General features: G+C 43.3%; 1 long non-coding RNA gene and 1 pseudogene across 1 annotated transcript; both read right to left on the bottom strand.

The window, feature by feature from the left end:
* LOC117860113 (uncharacterized) overlaps positions 1-24,705 on the bottom strand; it is a 106,978-nt pseudogene that overhangs the window by 27,253 nt on the left and 55,020 nt on the right.
* LOC140223062 (uncharacterized) lies at positions 4,899-7,848 on the bottom strand. Its single transcript, XR_011898483.1, has 2 exons — positions 7,576-7,848; positions 4,899-6,066 (listed from the first exon to the last, which is right to left on the bottom strand). It is a non-coding gene; the product is annotated as an uncharacterized lncRNA (long non-coding RNA).

A 24,705-nucleotide genomic window follows, 5' to 3' on the forward strand; every position in this document is an offset into this window, starting at 1 on the left:
CGATGTTTAACACTAAATAGATTTTATTTAGAGAAGAACTCGTTTGTCAGGCATTAATCAATTTTAATATAAATTTTATTTTCAAAAACATGTGTGAAGGAAAACATTACCACTAACGTGTAATTTACATCATTATGAATCTAACGCAACTTGAACGGACAAAAACGGAATTAAAACGTAGAATCTATGGGTTAAACAACGTTGCAGGGGTCTAAACGTAATTAACCGTAGACTTGGAGGGTTAGCAAGGAAAATTTGCAAGACACCAGGAATAGTGCTCGCAAATAAAAGAAATAACAGGGTTAGATCCAAAAGATTGTGAGGCTCGGTTTAAATTGAATGGGACCGGAAAGATCGAGGGGTTTTCTGTGAAGTTGCCAAGACACAAGAAATAAGCTGAAAATTTGAGTTTTCCTCAAGGGCCTAAAAGCAAAATCGCCATCTCATCTTCAACCACCGGCCCTCCCGGGCTTCCCGGCGGCACTGGCCGGCGACGGCGGCCGGGGCCGGGCCAGGCCAGGGGCGCGGCGGCGCTAGGCGCGCAAGACGCGGCGGCGGCGGCGGGCAGCTGCAGCGCACGGCGGGCGAGCAGGGGCGAACCAGGCGGCAGCCATGGTTACGTACTGCTCGGTTGTTTACAGAAACAGAAAAAGAAACAGGAGAGAGAAAGATGGGAAAAGCTGGAAACGAAGCCCGATCTCGCGCATGAACGGCAAAATGGAACGATATCGACGAGGCGAACAAGATGGTGTGCTCACCTTCGGCAAGAGATGAACAATGGCGGCGGAAAAGCTCGCCGGAGTTGGGGAAGACGACGGAGCCGACATCAGATTCATGCAATCCACCACACCACGGCGTAGAGCTCGAAGAGAGGAACTCCATGGTGGTGTCGGTTTTCGCCGGAAGTCCACGGTTTCGCCGGAAAAGCTCGCCGGAGTTTGACGAAGACCGAACTTTGACTTCAGATCTACGGAGTTAGGAGAGGCAACTCGTGAAAAGGTTTGTAGATCTGTAATCCTCGCGTCGAGACGAACGCGGTGATGTATATATAGGCCGGACTCGGAAAAAGATATTTTCGAGTTGACTTTTTATTTTCGGAATTTCTGAATTTATTTATCTGCGCGAAAACAATTCCAGAAATAGCCGGACTCGTTTTCTAAAGCGAGAAAAATACCTAGAAAATTCCGAAAAATCTGAGATAAATCTCAGAGATGGATTGGGATGCAAGGAATCCAAATAAAATACTTGGAGCTCGTGAAAAGGATTTTAGAACCTTCTGAAAATTAGATTTAGCTCTAGGAAAAGGAGAATAATTTCCGGAAAAAGATGGAAAATCCTCACAAGGGTCTGGGCAACGTCTAAACGCATTTTTCAAACTTTTGCACTCAAGAAACACCAAGATGCAACGACATGAATGCACAGACATAGAACAACATTATTTAATTTAGAAAAGCAACAATTATTTTTCCTATACTAAATTTCCTGTAAAGAAAATAAATGTTTGGAAAATTTTAAAATTATGAGAAAATCGTTGTTCAATTACTCTTTTTAATCACATCCTGAAATTCGAAAATTTCAGGGTGTGACAACACTACCCCCCTTAACAAGAATCTCGTCCCGAGATTCGCAAAGGCTAGCAAGAGACAAAGGTTTAGGTGGGTAGCATCCAACACTTGTTAGCTTCTTCCCAGATCGTTCATCCTTACATAAGCTTCTCAATCATGCTTCTTTATACTTCACAACATCACATATAATACTTCAGGGTTACTTAGTCTAATTCCTCTTTTAAGTATCATTTCCTTCCCTCTGCTACTTTGGCCCATCTTTGAAGAATTTTCTTCATTTCTTGGTAAAGTGATTTGAATAGAGCTGAATTGCTCCCCTCTAGCTCGACTGTCATCCTTCAAGTCTTCATACACATCCTTTAGTCTTCTTCTCCATCTGGTCCAAACGCTTCTTGGAACATTGTCTGATGAAATGTCTCTCTTATTTGCGGTAGAAACATGTTATTCTTGCTTTGGTACTTTGGCAACTAGATGTGGTATGGGAATTGGGCATTGGAAATTGGTGGCATTCTTTCTTGACTGAGGCATCCTAATTATTTGTCCTGACAAAGAGGCCAACTGATGTTGTCGGTTTGAATGCATGGCTATTGGATCCTTGGTCCTGGGGTTGATCATCCTTCTCTTTTGCATACCGACTAATCGAGATGTCTATTTTCTCCACACTAGAGGCAATACAATTTGGCTCCAGCGGACTTGGTCAACTTATGCTTTATTGGACAGTTATTGGCATAATGGCCTTCTTCATCGCATCTGAAGCACAATACTTTTACACATCCATCTTGGTTTTCTTTCTGCTCTCTAGTAACTCTCGGTGGAATAACTAGTGCATCAGGATCCTTATTGATGGGGTTACCATGTGGATGGTGAACAACTTTAGGCTGTGGTTGGTGGAAACTAGGCTGAGTATTGTTATCTGCCAATGGTTGTGGTAACTTCATCTTCTCTTGACTTGCTTTACTAGTTGGCTTCTTGGCTCGCCTACTCCTCCAGGGCTGAAATTCTTTGAAAGAGATACTCCAACCCTCAAGGTTAATAGTGTGAGTACTATCTTCATCTTGAGTGACTTCCTCTTGGTCTAGCCCTTGGGCATACAACTTCCTCTTCTTATTGATGTCCAAATAATAATGTTGTCTGGCTTCAATTGTCATTAAGCTATCTTCTTCCTGGAGACATGGAAGACCATGGTGTTCACAACACTAGCACGTTCCCGGAATCTTAACATCCTCATATTGCCTCTCCATTTCTAGCTCTGGCGCTATATGGCTTGGCTTGTTCCTTTGACGGTTCCATGCTTCAGCAACTTGCCTCTTTAGTGGTCCAGTAGAAATTCTAACCTTGGTCATTTCCATGTTATGAGGGGATGATGTGTCAGTCTGTATACTTCCTTGTAAGACTTGATCCTACATGGTTAATAGCTTCTCGTTGTCGAACGGTGGTGGAGCAAACGAAACGTGATGGTCATCACTGGTGATAGGGTTGTGGTTCCGAGGGAGTGAGGCTTGCTCTGTGATATACTGATGGATATTGACCATGGTTTGAGACATTGCTTGTAAAACCTGAGTTTGTGGTTCCATATACTCTAACATCTTGCGTTCGAATGATGCGACTACAGGTGGAATGTTAAGATCTCCTTCATTGGCTCTATCTTCATGATTTTCATTGGGACTCGCCATTCGGTTGGGTGATAAAGATAGGATCAGAAGAAAATAGGAAATGGATAAAATTGTAGAACAAGGTAGAGCACTTCATGATATCATCGTCTTTTCATGGGTCGTCATCTGAGTAATGGTAGAAGGAAGGATGGAAAGCAACAAGGTGGCAAGAAAACTAGGCTAGGGCCTTCTTTTCTTCGGCTTGCTTCTATTTCGACGGTGATGGTGGCGATAGCCTCCGCTTGTTGGCATTGTTGTTGCCTTCACTTTCTTTCTTGATGTCCATCAGAATTGGGAGATAGAATGAAAGATAGCAAGGATGTGGGAGGCACAAGCAGGTTCTAAGAGAGAAAAAAAAACAAAGAGGTGGGAGACAACAAGTTCCTTATGGCAGAGTGGATAGTCTTTCATCTTTACTTGTCGCGAGTAGAATCTCCCTGCTTTCTTCATCTTCTTTGGTTCTTGTAATCATCATTAGAGTAAGACGGAGATCAGAGTAAAGCCTTCTATTCTTCAATTTGCTTCTAACGAGACAGTGGTGGTGATGTTAACTTCTGCTTGTTGGTGTTGGTGTTGACTTTAATTCCCTCTTTTCTGATGTCCTTCATTGGCTCGGGTAGAAGGGAATGGATGACAAGGATATGGGAGATTCAAAAGAAGAACCCAGCTAGGCAACTGATGTCATTGTAGATAGAAGACCCACAATACACCAACAATCATTACAAAGAAACAAATCGGACAATTTCATCAAAACAAGCATCATAATGCAAGCACAAAATTTCACCAGTCAACACACAATTAGGGAACGACGCTAAACGTTGTTAGTAAGGCTGCAAGGGGGTACTTCCTAAGAAGGTGTTGTTTGGTAAGGCTTCAACATGCTTTGTGTAGGCATCCTTCAGCTTGCCCAGCATTGACTCCAACTGTTTGGTGCACGTTTCAGTTGCTCAGGTTTGAATTCTAGTGGTGAACTGGTAACTCCATTCTTCAGATGTCTTGCACAGGCTTTAAGACATGTGGCATGGATCATCTGGATATTTTTGAATAAAACGAGACATTTTGGAATCAAAAGTCAAGGAAAAGATTCCAAGGTACCATTTATTTCAAAAGCAACGAGAGGTACAATGGGGAAGATGGATATACTGAAAATAAAGTTAAGGAAGAGATAGGTTTACAAGGATAAGTATGTAAGGAAAACATTAAGGAGATAAATGAACAGGGGATGAGAGAGTAGCAATATCACTAAGAAATCAAGGAGGTGTATTGCATCAAACAGGTAAGATCATTCATCAAGAAGGAGATGCATGATCAAGATCAAGCAGTGATCAAGGAGAGAGGAAATAAATAGACAAGGATTGAAGGTCTAACATTTCCAAGACAAGAAGTGCAAATGAAAAGAGCTCAAGTTATCAAGGAGGATTTGAGAAAAGAAAATGATCAAGGAGTGAGAATATTTTTCAGAAAGGTCAAGGATAAGGCAGGAATTGTTTATATAGTAAAACAAACCTTAGAAAATGACCATTGCTATCTAGGCTTACGTCCTACAGTCGATACGGCTCTGATACCACTTCTGTCACACCCGGTTTTAAAGGCAAAACCGAATGCTACCTATATGTATGCCAGGATCAAGTTTCATACATATAGTGACATCATAAGTGAATAACAGCAACAGTATCACGTAAAAAGATACAAATAAAGACTTACGAAACCATCAGAGATATACAGCTTAATTATGGAAACGGAGGCTCCAAACTTCACAGGCAATCGACTGGGGGTTGCGTACGCCTAGGACTCAGCACCATCTTCACAACAACTTCATAGCAGCTTCTTCTTCTGAGCAACGTTTTTATAGCAAGGGTGAGCACTTGTCGTACTCAGCAAGTGTGAGGAGAATATGAATGCAAGGGTTAAACAAGGAAAGGCTGACTGGTTGACTGCATTAAGCATTTTTAGTTGGTCAAATTTTATTAGCACCTGATTACTAAGGTATAAGTATATACCAACCCACAATTAATATAAACATAAATATAAGCCATAAGCATATGGCACAACCATAACCATAGCATAAACTACAATTTAAATCCATCTTCAAGTATATTAATCATGTGAGGGTCCAGGCTGCTCTTAACCGTGAGCACGGCTGATCGATCAGTTTTACACTCTGCAGAGGTCGTACATCTTTACCCACAAGTCGCGTAAAAGCTCAAAAGAACTTTAGACCCAACCACGCTTGTGCTGATCAGGCACAATACCACACTTCCGAGGTGTGATTGCATAGGGACGCTACGAGGCCTTTACAAAGATTCATTAGTCAGTGGTAACCCGCTAAGGTTTCGGTGTCTGGCGTGCACCACCCATCCCAGGTAAAATGCAACGACTCAGTCCCCCCTCTTGCCTCATCACGAGTAAGGTCACCCCAGACTAAGGTTTCTAATTAATCAGCCAAGACCAGAGCCATTTAGTCTTGTGGTAGCACTGTTTTCCTGGGTGGTTCTCCATGTTCCAATTAAATATTGTAATCTTGTATTAACAAAAGGTGTAGCATAAATAAAATAAGTTCATCATCTTTGTTCATTAGAACCACCGTAACCCAAGTATAGCAGCTAAGCATAGCTACCCAACAGAAAAGTAAACCCAGGTTGGCAAGGAATAATCACAAAAACTAGGCAAACCTTAATAAGACCCATCAAATTTAATGCAAGCATATGCAATAGTGATTAAACAAAGTTATTAGGACAAAAGCACAAGGACACACTTGCCTTTCTCCAGCGACAAGTTACTTCTTACTGCTCTTCGGCTCTTGCTCTCTTGAAACTCTTAATCTTCAAAGCTTTCGAACAGTGATCCTTCTACTCGAAGCAAACATCGGCACAAACATGCAAGCAACAAACAAGTACAACTAAGAGCAGTACGCCAAAATAAAAGACAGGCTTTAAAAGAGCGTACTAACGACAAGGCTCGATCTAAGGTCACGCGAACGTAAGGAACGCTTAAAACGGAACTATGGTGGAAAAGATAAAGCTATCGAGAGTTTTGAGTTATAAAAGAAAAATAAGAGCTACAAGCTTTATTTATTTTAGTTGAGAAAAGCAATGTAAAGATATTTCAGAGAAATATCCTTAGTTAGAATTAATCAAGTCATATTTATATTTTCATGAGAAAAGACGGTGTAAAGCTTACTCCAATTTTATTTATAAATATTTGAGTACAATTTATGCAAATTAAACATTTAATTTCAAAAATAAGATACATGTAGACATCTAAGCGTATAGCTTTACATCTCGAGTTCAACTAAGTAGATTAAATTAAAAACACATTCATATTTATGTTAGCCAAATTAATATTTAATTATGAAAACTCGAGATATAACCTATACAGATTTTATTTAGAAAACAAATTGAATAGACATTAATCAAATTGAATTTAATTTATGAAACGCCGAGGTATAACTCTAAGTGGCTTTTAATTGGAAGAATTATTTAGATAGGTATTAACCAAATTAACTTTAGTTTATGAAAAACCGATATATAACCTAATTGGCTTTTATTTAGAAGAGGGTATGAAGTAGGCATTAATCAAATTAACAATTATTATGAAAAACGATGTTTAACACTAAATAGATTTTATTTAGAGAAGAACTCGTTTGTCAGGCATTAATCAATTTTAATATAAATTTTATTTTCAAAAACATGTGTGAAGGAAAACATTACCACTAACGTGTAATTTACATCATTATGAATCTAACGCAACTTGAACGGACAAAAACGGAATTAAAACGTAGAATCTATGGGTTAAACAACGTTGCAGGGGTCTAAACGTAATTAACCGTAGACTTGGAGGGTTAGCAAGGAAAATTTGCAAGACACCAGGAATAGTGCTCGCAAATAAAAGAAATAACAGGGTTAGATCCAAAAGATTGTGAGGCTCGGTTTAAATTGAATGGGACCGGAAAGATCGAGGGGTTTTCTGTGAAGTTGCCAAGACACAAGAAATAAGCTGAAAATTTGAGTTTTCCTCAAGGGCCTAAAAGCAAAATCGCCATCTCATCTTCAACCACCGGCCCTCCCGGGCTTCCCGGCGGCACTGGCCGGCGACGGCGGCCGGGGCCGGGCCAGGCCAGGGGCGCGGCGGCGCTAGGCGCGCAAGACGCGGCGGCGGCGGCGGGCAGCTGCAGCGCACGGCGGGCGAGCAGGGGCGAACCAGGCGGCAGCCATGGTTACGTACTGCTCGGTTGTTTACAGAAACAGAAAAAGAAACAGGAGAGAGAAAGATGGGAAAAGCTGGAAACGAAGCCCGATCTCGCGCATGAACGGCAAAATGGAACGATATCGACGAGGCGAACAAGATGGTGTGCTCACCTTCGGCAAGAGATGAACAATGGCGGCGGAAAAGCTCGCCGGAGTTGGGGAAGACGACGGAGCCGACATCAGATTCATGCAATCCACCACACCACGGCGTAGAGCTCGAAGAGAGGAACTCCATGGTGGTGTCGGTTTTCGCCGGAAGTCCACGGTTTCGCCGGAAAAGCTCGCCGGAGTTTGACGAAGACCGAACTTTGACTTCAGATCTACGGAGTTAGGAGAGGCAACTCGTGAAAAGGTTTGTAGATCTGTAATCCTCGCGTCGAGACGAACGCGGTGATGTATATATAGGCCGGACTCGGAAAAAGATATTTTCGAGTTGACTTTTTATTTTCGGAATTTCTGAATTTATTTATCTGCGCGAAAACAATTCCAGAAATAGCCGGACTCATTTTCTAAAGCGAGAAAAATACCTAGAAAATTCCGAAAAATCTGAGATAAATCTCAGAGATGGATTGGGATGCAAGGAATCCAAATAAAATACTTGGAGCTCGTGAAAAGGATTTTAGAACCTTCTGAAAATTAGATTTAGCTCTAGGAAAAGGAGAATAATTTCCGGAAAAAGATGGAAAATCCTCACAAGGGTCTGGGCAACGTCTAAACGCATTTTTCAAACTTTTGCACTCAAGAAACACCAAGATGCAACGACATGAATGCACAGACATAGAACAACATTATTTAATTTAGAAAAGCAACAATTATTTTTCCTATACTAAATTTCCTGTAAAGAAAATAAATGTTTGGAAAATTTTAAAATTATGAGAAAATCGTTGTTCAATTACTCTTTTTAATCACATCCTGAAATTCGAAAATTTCAGGGTGTGACAGTACTCTCGGAAAGGGGACCTAGGCCGGCGTTTATAAGAAAGGAAGGCGTGGATGTTTGGTAGGACGCATCCCATCGGAAATGAAAAAGGTAATAAATAAAGGGGGTGCCGCGAAGGACGGTCAAAGGGAGCATTAAATGTTCGTACAAAACACTGCCATTACTTTTACAGGTCACCCAGAAGGGCGTTAATAATTGTAATCGCTCGGCGCCGGATCTGATCGGCAGAGTCCAGGACGCGTTGGTCATCTTCTGCCGATCCGGGGACTTCTGACATATTGCGGTGGAGTTTGAGGGCTTCGTGAGCCAGGTGCTGCCTCTCCCATTTCAGATCGGCGATGACGGAAGGGAGTTCTTGAAGCCTCTTCTCTTCGGCGTCTATTGCCTTGGTCACCTGCTCTATCTCCTTGGCAAGCTCTGCCCTTCAGTGTTTAAGGCGATCTATCGTGCCGACGATCCCCGGGCGAGAGTCCTCCAGAAAGTGAATCCGTTGATGCACTTCTTGAGCTTGGCGCTTGTACGTGTCCTCTTCCTCACGGGTCTTGGTCAACTTGGCACGCTCGGCCATATGGCGCAGGGCTTTAAAGACCGGAATCCTCATTGACTCGATATACGCGGCCGGCGCCAAGGCCTCTTCCGCTTCTTCTGGTACTTGCCCACTGACGTCACCAAAGAGTTGCCAAATTGGCAAGGCGTCTTCTACTAATCGGCTGATGTCCTCTTGAAGAAGGGATCGGATGCTTGCGAGTTTGGCACGGACATCATCAGGAACGGAGGTCAAGGTGACCTGGCAAGAGACGACTTCCTCGTCATCGGAGAGTGCGACCGCAAACGAGAAGTGGCTGTTGTTGGGGGTGTCCTGCTCCTGTAAAATAGTAGGTCAAGAAGAAGAACAACTCAGCCGATGATGATAGCAAATCGGCCAAATAAGGGGGAGAAGTCTCTTACCTCCTTAAAACGAATTTCTTCAAGTTGCGTTCGGGAGGTTGTTATCCTCGATTTAGGGGCTGGTTCCATTGGTTCGTCATGAGTAGAAGATTCCACCATGATTGGTGCTTTGCTCGGGCCGGCTTCCTGAAAGATGACCGATTGGGTTGCTGCCAATTGTTGCGAATCCACAGGAGTAATTTGTGCAGTCTAAAATAAGATGAGTTAGTATGAGGATAGCAATTGGTAGGATGAGACAACAAGTTTACCTGCATAGCCTCCACCAGTAATGATGCAGCGGCCGCCCTAGCTTGCGTGATGACTTCAATATCCATTTCTCCAGCAGGTGGAAGGGGTGGTGTGGCCAAAGTTTCTGCCGATGTGATCATAGGGGGGTCGGCCGGTTCTATACGAGTTCGTACTCGGCGACTGGTCTTCTTGGTAACCTTCTTCCGCGCCTGCTTCGATCGGCCGGCAATCACATCCACGGAAGGGGCATCATAGCTGATAAGGGGGAAGATGGTGTATGGGTGATGATCCTCTATCGGCCGGCCACTCTGACTATGTGTTGGGGGAACGCGGTTTTCAGACTGAAAGAATAGCAAGATGTTAGTGTACATATTTAAATGCATTAATAAAGGAATGAAGGTCGGCTAGGGGAAAAATACCTCGGCGTTCGGATCAATGTTGGTTGGATCCAAGAGATTGCAGTATGTCAATGCAGAGGCGAAGAACAGGTACTGTTTCCATTCGGCCCACCATAACTTGAATTGTTGGACAGCAAAGGGGGCTACTATCCAGTCATTCAAGTCTATGGTACTGGAGTCTGGTATCTGATCTCGCAGCCGACTATAGTCAAGACCCTTGGTGAGCTCATCTCTGAATTTTGCTCGGCCGATGAAGTATGCCTGAATCAGCAGTTGACCCATGCCAAATTGCCGTGCAGCAACAGAGGGGTTGTAGAATTCATATGTAGGGGCATCTTTTCCTGAGAAGAAGTTGGCCGGTAAGATCCCCGGTTTAATTAACTCGTCTGTAAGATGTTCGTCAAATCGGCCGGTGGTTGAGTTGAAGCAAGAAGGGAGTTCAAAGATCGGGTCTCCGATAAGGGAACCAGACAGTTGCATCTTCATTGAAGCCATTATAAAAACACAAGAAGTATTCGGCCACCTTGGTCGCAGAGTATGAGCAACCAGAGAAGGCCGATGCCGCTTCGCCGAAAGACATACACCGGCGTTGGACAGTAAGGTTCTCTTCTGATTCGATGCTGGGGAAAGTCATATTTTCCACTCGCTGCTGAGAGATCTCGCTCATATACAAGTTCAGCCATAAGTTAATGAACCACCAGGGCCCACCTGGGTTTCCAATCGGCTCCCCTTGGGATAGCTTGATGCCGATTTGGTGAAGCATGTGGTAGACTGCTCCCAGTAAGTGTTTTCCAAGAGGCACAGAAGTCCCTATTGACAGTGCTTCGGCCAGAGCTTGGGTATTGGTAGATGGACCAGCTGCCCTTTTGTTGGCGGGGCTGCATCAACTTGACCTCCGGCCGATCTTGTAAGTTCCGTTTATCGACTAATTTCTAAGCTTTAACTTTGGGCGCATCGCTATCGTTTCATTTAGATTTATTCATCAGTTATCGATACTTACTAGAATTCTAGGTTTTACCTGTTGTTCTAGTTTTATCACCAGTTATCTAGCTAGGAATCGATGCTTTCGGCTTTTCTTGTACTTTGTTGTTTAATCTACCTATTTCATGCATAGCCGATTAGATATGTTCCTAGTGTTGCTATTGTAGCGTTGTTTAGATTACTCTAGTACTTTTCTTCATAAACGTTGCCTGGTAAACGGTTGCACCATAGCCGATTTCCTTATTACTGCAAATCGGCCGATTCGCTGATAAGCTTTCTCAAGATCGGAATCTTAGCCGATCGCAACCCCTGGAAACTGACATGTTTATTTCCTTGCCAATCACAGGTCAGATTGGCTGGCACGCCGCGCGAACCGCACCAGGGCGATGACCCGAACAGGAGCTAAGCAGATTCTCCCGGGTCGTGTGTCCTACGCTGGGAATTCGATTAGTGATTTCTAGCGCCAACAATTTCATTTATTGTTTTGGTGATCTTTGCATTGGTACATTAGAAGAAGAATGGATGGACACTTGATGCACTTCTCCCTACGAAGGGGGCCTTACACCTTCGGAGGAAGAACTCTTAGTCTATTGTGATAGAGTTCACTTCGGTACCATTTTCAACAAACAATTTTGGCACCCACCTCGTGGTAGCTTCACGGCCACATGGCTCCATCAAAGAATAAGGTACCAACAAGACCTGCAGACGAAGGAGCCATCGTCACTCACCTGGATGCCAGAGAAGAGTCAGAACAGGAACTGAGGTTGAGCACACAGCGGACGACAAACTAGAAGTAGGCCTAGAGAGTTTGGGAGGCGTGGCTGAGGACATTGTGGCAGTCAGGAGAATCGAGGCCACGGTAGCCAAAGCAGCAGCAAGTACACAGATAGCAGCGACGGCTCACTTGCCAACCTCTCAGGGGTGCACAAGGCAGTTGAAGGGCAAGGCGCTAGCTGCATCCAACGAGGCCGAAGAAGAAGAGTTACAGCAAGCACAACAAAGATACAGAATACTCTAGAATCAAATTGCAAATAGAAAGAAACAGCTCACCGAAGCAATACATTATGAAGAAGAGCCTTTAGAACCGTCGTCCGAAGCATAATTGTGGCAGTTCATATAGGAGATGCAAAGTAGACTGAACGAGCTCCAGCAAGGCAATCGTGCTCAAGAAGTACAACAACCACTTCATCAGGCGAGGGTGAGCTTATGGGCACAAAACAGGATCGTGAATGCTTTGACCACTCCATTGTCCCTCGAGTTGGAGGAAACACCATGGCCTCCGAGGTTCAACGCGATGACTCTTCCGCAATACGACGGTGACTCTGATCCGAAGGAGTTTTTGATGAAATACGAAGCAGTCATTGAGTCTAATGGATTTGAAGCAAAGGCCCACACAAAGCAAAGGCCTTTGTTATGGCTTTGAAGGGGCCCGCACAATATTGGTACACAAACATATCAAAGAGGCAGATATCTTATTGGTTTCAGCTTCGAAACAGGCTCTTGTCCAGTTTCAAGGGAATGCAAATGGAGGACCTCAATTCAAATGACTTTGTCCATGCATGTGTTCAGGGAGAGAAGGAAACACTACATGAGTACATGCACAGAGTTGTCAGAATGACAACTAGAGCTCCGAGGGTGTCAGAAGATAGTATAATTGATGCAACAATAGGAGGCTTGAACGTAGGACCCTACTAGGATCTTTTGGAGAGGCAACGGCCAGACACAGTTCAAGAGCTATTCAAAGTGATGCAAGAATACTGCAAGTTAGACAGGGGATGAAAGCGAAGAATTGATAACCTCGTCGCTCGAAAGAGGCACAGACAAATGCAGAACCATTGGGAACAGCCGAAGCCTTGGTAAAACAATACCCCAAGACAGCAGGGCAGGCCAATCAACAATGTCACAAGGGGGCACACTACTAGATTTTTGGTCTAATGCAACAGCGTAAAAACATTGCAATATGCCCAAAATCGATGCAATATCTAGCAATTGCAATGGCAACTGGTTGGTTGGCAGGCGTGGCAAGTACTGGCATGGCAATAGCTCTTTGCAACGTTTTTTGTCGGCCGTTGCAACTTATGGTAATTGCCACGCACATTTTTGTTGCATTATAGAGTATGGCAATGGAGGATTTCGTTGCATTATCATGTATTGCAAAGCAAGCAATCATTGCTATAGTACGTAGTTGCAACGTACAAACTCTGTGGTATTATGCTTTTTCGCAACGATTTACATGGTGGTAAGAGAATATATTGCCATGGAAATTTGACGTTGTGACATATCCTATGGCAACTAAATTTCTTTCGTGGAAATACACTATATTGCAACGGAACCATTTTGGTGGCAATAATTAGTTTTGCAACGGAAACTATTACGTGGGGACTGTTTCTATGGCAACACAACTGCTTTCGTAGCAATAACTTATATTGCCACAGAAACATGTTTGGTGGCGATAATTTGGTTTGCAATGGAAAATATTACGTTGTGACAGATCATATGGCAACACAATTGGTTTTGTCGAAATAAACTATATTGCCATAGAAACATATGTGGTGGTAATAACTCATTTTGCAACGGACAATATTTAGAAGCAAGACGATATGTTGCAACGAATTAGCGGTGAAGGTTATTATGTATTTTTGCAACTTTTATCTTCCGTGGCAATAAGTTGTTGTGCAATTGAAAGTATATAGATGCAATAAAAGATGTTGCAACAAATTGGGGTTGCTGCATTATTTGTTTTTGCAACAGGTGGATGTATTTCTTTTCGCAACTGGAAGATGTTTTTCGCAACAAAATGGTTTCACCAAAAAATGAATTGCATCATCATGAATATAAAACCAAGGCATCTCGACATTCATAAAGTCAAAGTGCCAAATACATATTCCAAATCGAAAATAGTTCATAACTAGTGTTGGTATATCAACAATACTAAATCCTTGTAATGTAGGCTACAAGAATCATGCAATACATTGATTTTCCTTGAGTGAACCATGTCACGACTCTGTGCCCATGTGATCCATTGAAGAAGAATGTTCCTATCCAAAAAAAAAAAGAATGCAGTGCATCAGCTAAAGGGTCTCATAGTGCAGTAGTATGTACTAAACAAACATGATCTTGGTAATTTGTCTTGTGCTTGTGGACACGTGGCCTGGCACAGAGCATATTATTCGCACACAAGAGACTGCTCTAAGTTTACTGATGCACTTAAACATATATTATAAATCAGGTTTACTTCTGCATACATGTTGGCTTCTTGTGTCACACGTTTTGTAGCAGCATTCAGTAGTTGCCGTGTACTAATATATGCTCCTGCAACATTGTTGCTTTTGCTATTTTGAAAAAGACCTCGAGACACTGTGCTAGTTCTATGTTTGCTAGCATTTTTCTCAACTGTTGGCGTAGCATCACTTCAGATGATGCTCCCTGGGTCAGTCTGCATAGGAAAAACAGGTGGAAGTAATTTAGGGACAAAACACTTTCCAATATGCTAATTTGTGTAATAAATATCCAAATTGTCTTTACCTGTAGTAATGGGGTTTCTCTCTGTTCAGCAAACTTTGATAACATCTCTTTCATGATATCTTCCCTAAGTGCTTGCCTTTTGTTATTTTCCTCTTCTTGAATCAGTAGCAATTTTTCTTCCAATATCCTTTCCCTTTCAGCCTTTTCATTTGCAAGTTGTTCTTCTAACTTGTCAACCTTTTGTTGGAGCGCATTATTTTTCTGGTTGGCCGCTTTTGTAGCATGGGCTTGCTCTTGGATTTGAGCTTTCAGCAATTCACTGCATGATGGAGTTTTAGACAAGTAACCATGACCATGTGTTCTGTGGGTTTTGCATCCTGTACTTTGCTTGTAGCATATTTGGAAAACATTGTTTTCCTCTGTAGTGGAGATGGGATTTGTATCATCATTGCGATCTCTCTCGGAAAACCTTAGGCATGGATTGTCCTAATTTAAACAGCAGCATTGGTGTCGGTATTGGACATTAAAAATAATAAGAATAATGTTGTTAACAGTGAACTATGTAGATTACTTACATACACAGCCTTAGATGCTTCATCTGACCATTGCCCATTCTTCATATGAGTACTCAACCAAAGATTTAAATCACTTGGTTCTTCTCCCGTATCCGGGTCTCTCTAAAGATGGCATGAATGAAGCACATTAGCTTGACATGTCTGCAAAAAGATCGTACCGTACAGCAAGTCTAAGCAGTACCTGCTCATGGCTCATGTTGGAAAATGATCTAGACCCCATGACATAGTTCGTCTTTGCTTCTTTACGGTTCTTGGAGTTTTGGTTGCTAGCTTTCTGTACAGGGTGTAAGCAAAAAAGTACATCAGTAGTGCATTGATCGAACTAGTAATAAATACATGGGATATATGGAATGATGAAAAGGAAATGCTAAGAGACCTTGAAATCTGTAGATCCAAAATACAAGATAAGGTAGTGCCATTCTGCAATGTCAAGGTCTTCTGGCTTGTGTTTCATTCTTGCTGCGTAACTGTCATATGCCTTGTACGTGTCACTGAGTGATGATCTCCATCCTTTGTATCGCGCCATCGCGATGGCCCAAATCTTTTCCTTTTCATCATCAACGTCTACAAGCTCCCACCTATTCTGTTTATGTGATAACACATTCAGATGGGGAAGTATTTGGTTATTTGAGGATTATTATAGCAATCATGCAACAGAATTAAACATCGTACGTACCAGTATGTTGGATGCTATATAATTTTTCACATTTTCATGTATGCCTTTCCATTTGTTGACTCCAATAAGAGGAGCCCTTTCCCTTGTAAACATTAGAATTTCATCCACAAAGGACCGAGTGTTAGGGCCTACGGGACCTCCCAGCGTTGTGGAAAATTTGATTTTAAGTTTCTGTGAGCTGCTCCTTATCCTCTTTATGGTTGATGACAAACCCACCACGTCCTCCTTTTATCACTTTTTTGTCACGGTAAGCATGAGTTGGCCTATCTGATGGTGGTGATTGCATGGCTGCAAGACCTGCGTCATCAGGAAGGTTTTTAACTTCATCATTGTCATCTTGATCTAAATAAGATACTGCATCTCATACAATGGATCCACATCAGTCTATACATTTTTTGTTCACAAGTAATATTAACTTTGATTGCTGAATGAATGAATAGAAATTACCAATGTCTTGAAGATACTCTTTACATCTTAACCATTCTTTATATGTCTCGATGGTTTTGTGTAACAGCTGCCATTTAAGGCATTAAAGTGACTTTGAGAAATTAGAAAGAAATTCAAGAAGAAAAGAAAAAAAAGAAATGGGCCAAAAATCAAATTCGGGTCAAATTTGGCCAAAAATTTGAATTTCAAATTTGAAATTCAGAAAAAATTTGTCAAACATGTGGAATACAAGTGTAAGAGTGTTTAGGACTGAAGGATCAAAAATTTGGAATTGAAGCCGTGCTAATTATCTCAAAGGAATCAGTGAAAAGAAAAAGAAAAAGGATGTTTACTGTTCACCGTCCGAAAACAGCAGTCCAGAAAAACAGCAGCAGAGTCTGTTTTCAAAATTGATTTCTGGAGAATTTTTCAAACAAATGCACCAGAACAACTACACTACACTGAAGTATGAACCTTGGACTACAATATTCATGTGTTGTTGGCCAGGAACAGTGAAGGGAGGGAAGTCAAACTCAAGCTCAAAGTCAGCACAAAATCACAGTTAACTGAAACTCTGAATTTGGTTAAGTCTGAAACAGCAGCAAAGCATCAACTTGGGACTCGAATTCAGAGCAATGTAGATCAAAAGGGATACTTGTTCATGAGCAAAATGGAACATTGGGACATTGTAGAACATGTTTGGGAAGAAGTTGGACTTAAAGGAAGAGAATTGGATTACTAAACTCGAGCACAAAGTAAGATCAGTGGCACTGTCTTAACTGACGAACTGAATTTTGATTCAGTCGATATTCAGATAAACCCGAGCAACATCTCCAAAATTCAGTTGGTTTGATGTTTATCTCGGGGTAGAGTTAAAATAAAAGTTGGAGAGCTCGAGTTTATCCGCAATTTTGGTTAAAACACCAATGCGCCGTCGGATGGGAGATCGACCATATTTCGACTCTGAAGATCACGGGCGTTGAAGAGCGGTGACAGAGCACTAGACGTGTCGCCGCCGCCGTCGTCGGTCGACCGCCAGAGCGTCTAGCTAGGCAACATCCTCACCACGTAAGCCTACGGGTAGGCCACGGTGTCGTCCATGCGGGGGGTGAAACGCTTGAATATTTACTGCTCCCGCGCCGCCGTTTCACCGTCTTCCTTTTTACCGCCGCCAGCACTCCTCTGTCGAGCACCGCCGCCGAGCAAAATCCCACCGCCACGTCTCGCCTCCCGTCGATTCCTCTCGTCCACTCCCCCACAGACACCCTAGCTACACCCCGGGCCAGTTGTTGTCCAACCTCCATGCCGGAGTAACTGTGCTCGCCGCCGCTTCTATCCGCCGCCGTCGCGCCGCCCGCTCACGGTGAGAACCACCTTGCGCTGCCTCTCTTCCTTCTTGAGTAGTTGTAATCGAGTCCTTAGGGTCCTTGGATGGTGTAGGGGTAGATGTTTGAGTAGATTAGGCTGTCGTCGTGAGAAGCCACGGCCGGCCGAGGGAGTCGCCGCCCATCGCCGTGGAGGGGATGGCTCCGGCCATCTCCCGGGGAGCTGTTGCCGCGCGCAGGGCCGTATAGGTGTAGAGGTGGTGTTGCGACCTAGTCCCACCGCCGGGAGGGCGCCGGCCGGCGAGCCGCGCCGCCCCCTGTCACGGGCGAGTTTTGGCGGGAGGTAGGAGAAGGTGCTGGCGACTACGGGCCCGCGCGTCAAAGGAGAAAGAGGAGGAAGGAGGCCGGCCGGGCGAGGCAGTAGCAGGCAGGCCGGGCGCGCGGTCGGTTGCTGGGCCGCGACTTGAAGGCCCAGCGGCGCGCGCGTGAATAAGTGGAAAAAGAAAAGGCCGAAGGCCCAGTGGGAGCCGGCCGGTTTCGCGAAGAAAAAGGAAAGGAGGAGGAAGGCCCTTGGGCCGGTGTTGGGCTGGAACCGAGTTAAAGAAGGAATCGGCCCAGTAGGCCCAGGAGAGGAATTTAGGGCCGGCGGGTAAAAGGAATAGGAAAAGGTGGGGTCCGCGCCGTGGGGCCCAGTGAGCGTGAGAGAGGGTAGAGCAGGGCCGAGTAAGAAAAGTTTTCCGGGTGATTTTCGGGAAAAATTAGATTTCCTTTAGGTAAATAATTCGTTTAAATCCGTTTTACACCATTTTAATCACAGAAATTTATAGGAGTGTCCAAAATTAGTGAAACTAATTTTGTTAGGCTTGTTTTATTTTCCTTTATGCATTAAAATTTTTACACCCTAGAAAAATAATACAATTTTGGGTATTTATTTAATGCCTTCCTTTTAAGGTAATTAAATAAATACTTAATATTTATAAAATGTATAAAATATAAATAACACTTTATTAATCACAAATAATTCTTAACTCATAGGAAATTAGGTTTTCAAGTTAGGAAATAATTACCACTTTTTCTAAAAATAAAAGAAAAAGCTATAAGAAGGGTTATATAAGAAAAAAAAATTGTAAGTTAATCTTTTAAATTTTTGTGTGTTGGCTTGCAACTTTATCATGATAAGTCGTATAGTCCTTGTTGGCTTGCAACTTTATCATGAAGGAAAGTTGTATAGTCTGTTATTTAAAAATTTTGCATTCTAACCCCCTGCATGTATTTATGCCGTAGATCCAGAAGCACCGGAAGGAGATTATTAGGAATTCTCAGAAGGACCCTCGGAGTCCGAAGAAGTGTTTGAATTTGTTCCCTGTGAAGCCAATCCGTCAGCTTCTACTAATCTTTTTAGTGAACAAGGCAAGCCCCGGTGCATTTATACCTATCTATTTTGGAGTCGTTATTTCATGTGACTAGTTATAGGTTATTTGCTATATGTATGCATTAAGTTTAGGAGTTGCTTGAAACCTATTCTTGTGTATGATCATGCCTTGTTTTAAGGACATCTTTGCCACTTGTTCAAACCTTAGAAAATACCCAAGTCTAGAATTGCTTACTTGCTTACATGCTTGGTTTACCAACCTTAAGGAAAACTCTTAAGTCATACATGTTACTTATAAAGGATAACTTAGAAAGTGAAAACGAACAGAAGCTAGAAATGTAGTTCTATCTGCTAGATTAATTTGGTTAAGGCCCGATTCGTTGTCTTAACCTTTGATCATGTGATAAGCATCTGATCACTTACTGGGTATGGGACCAGTAAAGCCCAGTAGATTAGTAAATTCTATGATCAGGAACACTTCGTACCCGCGCTTGACGTGCTGGAGATTGGCAGGGGTGTAGCCTGAAACTCACATGGTGATCGGGCCAGACGTGGGGTCCCATGTGGGGGTGCATCCCTGGGTCCGGGTAGTCGTATTCCTAATCATTGAATTTGCTAATCGAGAGGTTGTTAGATACGACCTGGACAGTCGTATAACGCTGGTGATCAGGGTACTCTCCTGCAGGATGTAATTAGATCCGGATCGCCGCAATTCTCGGTTATGAATGCACTTGATCACTGTTGAGCATCGTAGTATCAATTCATGCAATATGTATTCTCCTGTTATCAATTGATGTATGATTTAACAGCTATGATTGTTTTTACTTCTGTTATCATTTAGAATGGGTAGGTAATAACTTAACCCAAATAAAAGATAAAACTAAGGCATTACTCTTAGTAAGCTTTTCAGCAAAGTGGTGTCAACCAAGCACACCCAAAAGCTAGCATGCATCTCAAAGAAAACTATTATATTGGTTAGTCGGGTAAGACTTGCTGAGTACCCCGTACTCAGGGTTTTCCCCTTGTGGCTATCTTTCAGAAGCTCCACAGGAGGCTACAGAGGAGGAGACCCCGAAGCCCTAGGGTATTGACTTGAGTCTTACAATACCCTAGAGAAAAGTTTACCTACGCATCTTCTCCTGAACTATTTATGTTTAAATCTTAGAGCTTGTCTAACACTGCATCACTAAGTTTGTTTCAACTTATGTCCTGTAATAACTCATACCTCTTAAATATGTATGTAAAACTGTAATGTTTGTTGATATTATCCCATCGCGGATATTATCCTGATGTATGGTTATGAGACACGCCGTGGATCCTTCGAGGAGTCCTAGGGACACTCGACGGACTACCGGACTTATGCTGTTTTAGGTGCGTTTCGGATAATTGCCGTTCCGACGGCGATTAGGCGCACTTAAACCAGCTTAAGTGGGGCGGTCCCGCCACAGCTGGTATCAGAGCTGATATTACCTTTTAAACACTGAGACTCTATTTTAAATAATAAAAGCAGGAGTCACAGGTGGCAGTAGTGTTAACTGGTTGTTTGTTTTGTAGATGCTAACTGTTTGCTGCGTGTCACTAGTATTCGGTAGTTTATTATTTAGGGAGAGATTACGATGCCACCAATTTTTCTACGAGTGTGTATATGAGTTTGAAAGTACGTAGGAATCGTTGCATCATGTTTGCATTGCATGTTTTAAAACTTTTGGGTTTGGTGAGTGCCGTTAGACCTGACCCCGTTACTTTTATAGGATGTTTGAAGAAGGCTACACTGATAAGGATGGGTGGACCCGCGGTCGCTACTTGGATAAACCAGGATTCGTGCAGTTGCTTTGGAAGACGTTACAAGAGTCGGGTTTTCATAATCCCCCGGAGTACTATTGGAGAAAAGAAGATACCGGCCACAAACAATATTGCACTGTGTACGTGCATATCCCGGATGATGACACCCGTCCTAATTGGCATTTGGAGGAGGTGATGGAGTCGGGTTTTGAATTCAACGACACCATAGAAAGGGCGGCCATGACTGCTCTTACTGAATTATGTGAGAACCACAAGGTGGAGGTAGGGTCGAGCTCCGCTCGATTCTATCCAATCAAACATCAGGATGACGGGGTATGGAAGAGGAGGATTAAAGCCTTGAAGAACACTTCCCGAGTAGAGCACGATGTTTTGGTTGCTGCTGCTTCTGACTATATGACAGCAATGTACAACTTGCATCAAGCCTGCATCAGAGAATATTATAATCAGAGGCAGAAGAACGAAGATGCTAAGATGGAAGTGATGGGTGCCCGATATGACAAGGAGATGTACAAGAAGGTAGCAATGGCAAGAGAGCATGAGATGGAAAAGGCAATGCGAGAGCAATCCAGAAGGATTGAAGATTATGAAGAAAAACTTAGGGTAATGCAAGGGTTCATCGAAGCCAGCAGGAGCATGGCGGATAGAGCAAGGGAAGAAGCTGAATCCAATGTCCATAGGCTGGAGGCGGAAAGGTTCCAACAGCTAGACGAGATTCTGTCACTTCATCTAGCCCTGGAAGAAATGCAGGCTCAGGCACCTGCACAAAATATTGTCAATGTCCCACCACCTCCACCACCAGAAGAGCCTCAACCACCGAACTCGGAGGAAGCGGATCAACTAGTACCTGTGATTGAAGTGGAAGAAGATCCGGTGCCACCAGCAGATCCTGAAATAGATCTATATGCTCATGAGAATCTGGAGGGGTTTGACGTGGATATGGAGGACGACCAGGGTGAAGTCCCTGCGGGAAATCAACAGTTCGCTTGGGCCAATGCCAATGCTGATGGACTAGATCCTCAGGGCTATGGACCCATGCAGCAATGGGGAGAAGAAGAACCAGAAGGCGGAGAAGAAGAAGAGGATCCGGAAGAAATGGAAGGAAACTCTGGAATTAGCACCTCTGATACTTCCCGCACTTGGAGCGACTTCGGGTCGGAGTCCGGGAGTGAAAATTCTGTCAATCAAGCCCCACTTGTTGCTCCCCCAGGACAAACATTGATGACCGTGGACCAAGACATCCTCCAGGAAGCCATGGCTCGACTGGGATTAAATGCCGAGGAACTAGGCATTTTCCCCTACGATGGTTGAAAGTGAACCTTGTTTAAGAAATGTTGTAATATATTTTTGTAAATATGTGTGTTCGACAAGTGGCACGAAGGGGTTTTGTAAAAATTAACTCCTGGGCATGTAATATAAATAAGTATGTATATAAGTATGGTTTGTGTGTGAGCATGCTGTGATGTGTGACATGATAGTGCGCAGGAAGTTGTTGATAAAATGCACCTTAGATATTAATATCCTGTTTACTCTTGGCAGCATGACGGATCCCAGAGAACCCCGAGCTTCGGGTTCCGGAGGTCAGGAAGAAAATTTACCCAGAGCACCCATGCTGGCTGACGCCATAGCCAGTCTGATGAACTCTGGGGCAGAACAAGCCCGATTACTCCAGATGATAGTACAGAACACTAGCAACGGTGGACGTAGGTGAGATCAGGAGCAGGGTGTGTCCTACACCCAATTTCTGGAAACCCGTCCCCCAGTATTCTTGAAGGCCGAGCATCCATTGGAAGCTAATGAGTGGCTTCAAGCCATGGAACAAAAATTTCGAGTAATCCCCCAATGTACTGCCACTCAGAAGGCCGAATTTGCAGGGCTTCAGCTTCAAGGTCCCGCAGCAACTTGGTGGACCAGCCATCTGGCCAGGCAGCCAGTAGGGAGGGAAGTCACGTGGGAAGATTTTAAGGAAGCCTTTCGGACGCAGTTCGTGCCGGAAGGTGTCATGAGAATGAAACTGGAACAGTTCTTAGGACTGCAACAAGGAACTCGCAGTATTCTGGCATATACCAGTGAGTTCGACCACTTAGCCCAATATGCGCCAGAACATGTCAACACTGAATCCAGAAAGAGAGATTGTTATCTCCGAGGACTTAACGCAAGAATGCAGGAAAAGTTATCTACCTGCACTTTCGTCGATTACAGCTCCACGGTGAGTACAGCCATTACCGCGGAAGAAAAGATGAAAATTTTGGATGAAACTTTGAAGAAAGAAGAAGCATTGAAAAGAAAGAATGTCCCTTCTGGAAACTTTGGGAATGCTCCCCAGAGAATGAGGATGGTATATAGAGGTCCTCCCCGACCCATGTATCGCCCTTCATTCCAACAACGGCCTTTCCAGTCTTGGAATGCTAGAGCTCCCAGTGCTGCCCCTCATCCTGGAACTGCACCACCTCTCGGGTTTCGTAACCCTACTCCTTCAGGAACTCCACAGGTTTGTTTCAACTGTGGGAAGCCAGGACATTTCGCCCGAGACTGTCGTTTTCCCAAAGTTGGGGGAAACGCAAACTTAAAGGCTCAAACCTCGGGCCAAGGCACTGGACAAAAGTTTGTCCGTCGCAAGTTCGTCAACACCAAGATGGGACAAGCTCACTATATGACTGTAGAAGAAATTTCAGAAGGAGAGCCTATCCTAGCAGGTATGTATCTTGTTAACAATTATCCTGCTATGGTTTTATTTGATTCAGGCGCATCGCATACCTTTATAAGTAGAAGGTTTGTTACACAACATCAACTAGAGGTTCATACATTAAATGTCAAGTATGCTATTCAAGCTACTGGGGTCATGCAGAATACGAATCAAGTAGCTCGCAATGTGATTTTAAACCTAGAAGGAAATAAGGTGGGAGCTTATCCTTTAATTCTGGAAGATCAAGGAATAGATCTTATTTTGGGAGTAAATTGGATGAAAGAACATAAAGTTCAAATCAATATGGTTACTCGGGTCGTTAGCATGAAAGATGATCAAGGCCATTCTTTCGAGCTCCAATTACCCGCTCATCCTTGTTTGGACCAGATGGTCAAAAAGACTAGAGCAGTGACTCTAGAATCTATTCCTGTGGTTAATGAGTTTATAGATGTATTTCCAGAGGATTTACCTGGGCTACCGCCTGATAGAGCGGTAGAATTCACTATTGAGTTAGAACCAGGCACCGCTCCTATCTCTAGAAGACCATATCGGATGCCACCTAAAGAGCTAGCAGAATTAAAAACACAACTCCAAGAATTGTTGGATAAGGGTTTCGTCCGACCTAGCACTTCACCATGGGGCTGCCCAGCTCTATTTGTTAAAAAGAAGGATGGCACGTTAAGGCTATGTGTGGATTACCGCCCTTTAAATGCAGTAACCATTAAAAACAAGTATCCGCTGCCACGGATTGACTTGTTATTTGACCAGTTGTCCGGAGCTAAGGTCTTTTCAAAAATCGACCATCGGTCAGGGTACCACCAGATTAAGATAAAACCTGAGGACATACCAAAAACAGCCTTTTCAACCCGATATGGACTATATGAGTATTTGGTTATGTCTTTCGGACTGACAAATGCCCCAGCGTATTTTATGTACCTCATGAACTCAGTATTCATGCCAGAGCTAGATAAATTTGTGGTCGTCTTTATAGACGATATCCTTGTCTTTTCTAAAAATGAAGAGGAACATGCGCAACACTTGCGCATTGTTCTAAATAGACTCCGGGAACACCAGTTGTATGCCAAGTTCAGTAAGTGTGAATTTTGGCTAAAGAAAGTTCCATTCCTTGGGCACATACTATCCGAAAAAGGAATCGAAGTAGATCCCGGAAAGGTCAAGGATATACTAGATTGGAAGTCACCAACCTCTGTTCATGAAGTAAGAAGTTTCTTGGGAATGGCCGGCTATTACCGTAGATTCATTCCCAATTTCTCAAAGGTTTCTAAACCAATCACAGAATTATTAAAGAAGGACATAAAATTTGAATGGACCTGAGTGTGAGGAATCATTCCAAGTCTTGAAGAAATTACTGACTACAGCCCCAGTGCTAGCTCAACCTGACATAGAGAAACCCTTTGATG

The sequence above is a fragment of the Setaria viridis genome, chromosome 6 (genome assembly GCF_005286985.2).
Source record: "Setaria viridis chromosome 6, Setaria_viridis_v4.0, whole genome shotgun sequence".
In the NCBI taxonomy this organism is placed as follows: Eukaryota; Viridiplantae; Streptophyta; class Magnoliopsida; order Poales; family Poaceae; genus Setaria; species Setaria viridis.